The 5,046-nt window shown below is 30.6% G+C and overlaps 1 long non-coding RNA gene across 1 annotated transcript; it reads right to left on the reverse strand.

The window, feature by feature from the left end:
- Positions 1-292: 292 nt before the first annotated feature.
- Positions 293-4,325, reverse strand: LOC142320391 (uncharacterized). Its single transcript, XR_012755369.1, has 2 exons — positions 3,827-4,325; positions 293-595 (listed from the first exon to the last, which is right to left on the reverse strand). It is a non-coding gene; the product is annotated as an uncharacterized LOC142320391 (long non-coding RNA).
- Between the last annotated feature and the right edge of the window lie 721 nt (positions 4,326-5,046).

A 5,046-nucleotide genomic window follows, 5' to 3' on the forward strand; every position in this document is an offset into this window, starting at 1 on the left:
GATTTTTACATGCCCTCCCAAAAATAAATCTAATGGGGTTTAGGTTCCTTGGTGGCCGAGTGATCAGCCCTCCTCTTCCATTCCGCTTGTTTTGAAACCGATGTATAATGCAGCACGGACACGGTTGTTGTAACACGGCGGAGCGCCATCTAGCAGATAGAAAATTAATCCTCTTTACTTCCTTTTAAAGTAAAAGGAAGTAAAAAGTATTTGAGCTAAATTTCAACTTTTAATGGTTAATGGGGTCACATTAATTCGGCATTAAGCAGGTTATGAAAAAAATTACAAAAAATAAAATTATAAATAAATATTTATTTTCATTATTTTAGGTAAGAATAAGGATATCAAAGATTAAATTCCACGGAAAACTAAACTAACTGTTCCGGCATTTGCCCTATTGTATCAAGGGAAACCGTGGCAAAACCTTGATAAGAACAGCCTAACAATATTTATGTCTACGATACATTTCACGTTACAGGCTTATAACATAGTAAAAACAATTTATACATTACGATAATATTACAGTTTTAATTATAATAAATCTTTATGATTTATAATTTCTTCCACATCTGATGATATCCTCCATCCTTTTTCCCTGCAAAAAGAAATAAAAATTATATAATAATAACAATCTACAATCTCTTATCAATAAAATATATAGAAAGGTTTTCACCTGTTACACCAGTCTTCAGGAGAATATAGAAAAAATGGAGTGAAAAAACACATTATATGTTACGGTGGTTCATTATAAGCACGAGTATATTACTTCAATTCTAACGATCGATTATGAGTACATTTTTGATAAAATATTAAAAAAGTCTTACATAATAAAAGGAAAATTACAATGAATGTAATCGATATGTGGATTACCAGAATAAAAGTTCTTTGAACAATGAACTCAAACATAGAAATTTACAATTATGTAATCTATTCTGATCGGTTCCAGATAAAAATCTAAAGTATTTTGATCCTGTGTACTGATATTTGTCATATATATGTATTTCTGAGTTTTGCAACAAAAAAAAAAACATCAGTTATTTTCCAGTTATAAATAAATCAAAAAATTATTGTGCTTTAATGAGCAAATATCGTTTACTATGCTTAATTTACAAAATGTATGAACAGTAATCTATTCTGATCGGTTCCAGATAAAAATCTAAAGTATTTTGATCCTGTTTACTGATATTTGTCATATATATGTATTTCTGAGTTTTGCAACAAAAAAAAACACATCAGTTATTTTCCAGTTATAAATAAATCAAAAAATTATTGTGCTTTAATGAGCAAATATCGTTTACTATGCTTAATTTACAAAATGTATGAACAGAATTGTGCCTTTCATACGAGTGACGTAGACAAACAAATAGTTTCCAACTCTAGATGAGGGAGATTAAAATCAATTTTTATTTTTTAACTAATATTTCTTCTGCTACCTCTTTAGGCTACCTAATGATGGCATATAGACCCGCAATCTGGTCTTTGGAATTGTTGCTAATTGTAATCTTAGTTAGCAGTCATTTTACTGTTAAAGCTAAATATTTAAAACTTATATTTAGGTATAAAATAGATAATAGAGTACATAGGGCTATTAGTCCCTAGTCAAATGTACGTAGACTACTCTCGCATCGATTTGAAATACCAAATTTGGCCTTATAATTGGTAAAATAAAATAAAGTTAAAAGAAGTCAGGGACGGACTCCCCTTTTATGACTAGACTAATTTACTGTAACAAATTCTTCTTTTAGCTGCACGATTACCATTGCAGTCGATGTCTATACACCGTTATGGTCACAAGCAAGAATTTAGCTATCGAAAGGATCTACCTTCACAAAAAATAGACTATGTTGGCTGTAGTTGAATGAATCGACAGATTCCCGTACATTCAATCCAGCAGTATGGCTTACACCATAAAGGGTCACCGTTAATGACAGATCATTTTTCCTCTTGGCTTTTAAGTTTCAAGATGTTACTGTCTTTAGCATCCAAGAAAGTTTATTTAAATGAGTTAATTAAATCTTGTATTCTGATCAGTAAATATATATTATATACATTATATACATCGTATATCTGTTCCGTTAGATTCCAAAAAGTGTGTTATAGTTATGATACCAAAGAAAGCAGGAGCAGATAAACGTGAAGAATACGATATACGATATACGAATACGATAAAAAAAATTAGCAAAATTTCACAACTTTTCATTTGTAAAAAATAAATATTTTGTATAGTCTATTAATTATGATTCTGGCCATTTAAAAATATTCTGCTGTTGCTTGCTGTAAGGTATTTCTTTGCAATTTATTCAACTTCCACAATAAAAATATATAAATGACATGAGTATTTATCGTTTTCCATAATTTATTTTGGTGTTCTATTATAATGTTAGTTTATAATAATATACTGTATGTTCAAAAATTTGAATGTATTGAGAATTCAAATTATCTATGTCCTGATTTGTTTGAATTAATAACTACATAATTTTTTGTTTTTAATTAAACATTGTCTTTTTTCTTTTTCCTTTTTTGAAAGTATTATGTATTATTTTTAAATTTACCTATTAGGTTAAATCGATTACATTTATTATCAAATTATTGAATTTGTAACAAAATTATTGAAAATAATGAAGAATGGTATAATAATAAATAATGTTAATTCCTGAATTTAAAAATCATAAAATTTGTTTACAAACATAAAAAATACCTAATTATTATTCAGAAGTGATCCATTAGTGAAAAAAAAAAACTTTTTGGCATGCCGAAAGGTGGAGGTAGATTTCACCGGTGCTAAGTAAGGGATAAAAAAGATTTCTACCTTAAAGTTAAGAAAAACTTTAAATTTACTCAATACAACAATGGTTGCATGTGAAATAAAGTTCCACATGTTTAGCCTACAACAAGCCCCATCTTCTTACAATTTCAGGTATATTTCAGTCATCCCTTGCTGTAAGGGTTGGTCATATCAAAAATTGTTTCAGACAAAGGTTTTAAGGTCATGTTTAGAGGACTAACAACCACTTTAAACCTATTTGATACTGTGCCTATTGAAGAAGGTATGATTTTTTTGTCTTCGAAACCTCATTTTTTCCACCCCTTGGACTGATAGTTGGTGATATCAAAAATTTTTACTTAGATAAGTCTTAGGCCCTTATCTAAAGAATAGTAGGAACTTTAAAGAAATTTGATATTTTACTTACGAAAGTTATAGGGATATTTTGTTTTTTTTTAAAAATCCCCCATGGTCTGATTTTGCCCATTAATGAATTCAACCGAGATTTTGGATTGTTATATTTAATGTATAATTTGAAAGTGATTGGTGAAAAATTATGGCAGTTATTGTGTCCACAAGAAAGTGAAATGTATACATATATATATATATATATATGTATACATTTCACTTTAGTAGTATTATATTATATATATATATATATATATATATATATATATATATATATATATAAATAATCTTTTGAACTGATGGTGGTTTTGGGGTCTGGGGGATGTGAAACGCAAAGATATGTCAAAATTTTCTAGAAGGCAAATCATGGTACCCATTACAATAGATAACTTTCGTATGAAATCTACCTAAAATTCTATAGAATTTTTATATAATAAATCATTTTAATAGATACACCCCCTCTTCTAAGCGGTTACATAAAATAAACAATCAAAAAATTCAAATAAAATTTAAAAAACGCAATAATGTTAAATTTAAACAAAAATTTTAACTTTTTAAACTTTTTAACCAAAATTAAATTGAAGGTCAGGATATTTAGTAACGCTAATTTAAAGAAAACCTGATTAATCAATTATAAAGCCTAAAGTACCTTACCTAATATCTGTTTTTCTTTAGTTTTCTTCTGAATCATCCTCAGGAACAACTCTTTTCATTCCCCAACAGTAATCGGCAAGCATCTTTAGACCATTTTCCCTGGAAGCACGTTTCCATCTCTGACACATCCTAAGAAAAGTGTTCATTGTGCTTAACAGTTACGTTGCTAAAAAGTGGAAAAAATTTCAAACGTCAATGTAAGATATGTAATTTTCTTTAGACATATTTCTATTTGAAGTCGCTTTCTTGATTAAAATTATTTCCTCTGTTAATTTTATTTCCTCATTTTTTGTAAAATCTTGTTTTTTGTAATAGTTGTCTTTATGTTTGTCCCAATTTTTATTTCATATCATTCTTTTTTTTTGGTCTTTATTATCCCATTTTTTCTTTGTTTTCTGTACCTCACCTTACATTTAGACACAACTATATTGTGGTAAGAATCAGTGTCTATTCCTGGATGTAATTTACATTCCATAATTTAATTTGGAAATCTCTCCTAATAATTATAATAGTCTAGGAGATGGATTTCACAAATATATATAAAACTTATTTTTCAAAAAGAAATCCTCTTGACTGCCAGTTTATATATACAGGGCGGTGTTGGGAGTCTTACACATATCACCAGTGGCAGCGACCCAATGGCCCCTAACCACCTCCATGTGTAGGCTATCCCTATCCTGCCCACCATGCATGCTTTGGCAGAACACATTATCCACGATAATGTAGCCTCCGTTCACAGTGGAACTTCTTCCTCTCTACGTCTATTCACTTGTGGAGCAACCGGTCTAGTAGGGGTTCGATCTACAACACCACAATAAGAGAAGGAGGTCGCTGTCTAGATCCAATGTCAGAAACACTATAGATCAGGTCATTGTCGGTCCCAAGCCGATGGGTTGGAGAGTCCTGCACACCTTGACAGTAGTGACGACCCCAAGGGAGCCCCCAACCACCTCCTTGTACAGGCTGTCCCCTCACCATCCGTCATATGAAGGCTAGCCCTAGTGTAATAATTCCTGTGCCATCTTGGTTTTGAGGATACCCTCGACCAAGGCAGCCACATCTCACCATGATATTTCGCCGGTCAACGTCGTCTTCAGCAGATTATCTTCATCAAGCCTACCAACAGCAGCGAAGCACCAGGATGTCTTGCTATCACCAATTTATACTTAGTTAAAAATTCTGAAGGTGTAGTTCTTTAAGTTTTTAATCTAGCTCATACT

Source organism: Lycorma delicatula, chromosome 2 (assembly GCF_047948215.1).
Source record: "Lycorma delicatula isolate Av1 chromosome 2, ASM4794821v1, whole genome shotgun sequence".
Classification (NCBI taxonomy): domain Eukaryota; kingdom Metazoa; phylum Arthropoda; class Insecta; order Hemiptera; family Fulgoridae; genus Lycorma; species Lycorma delicatula.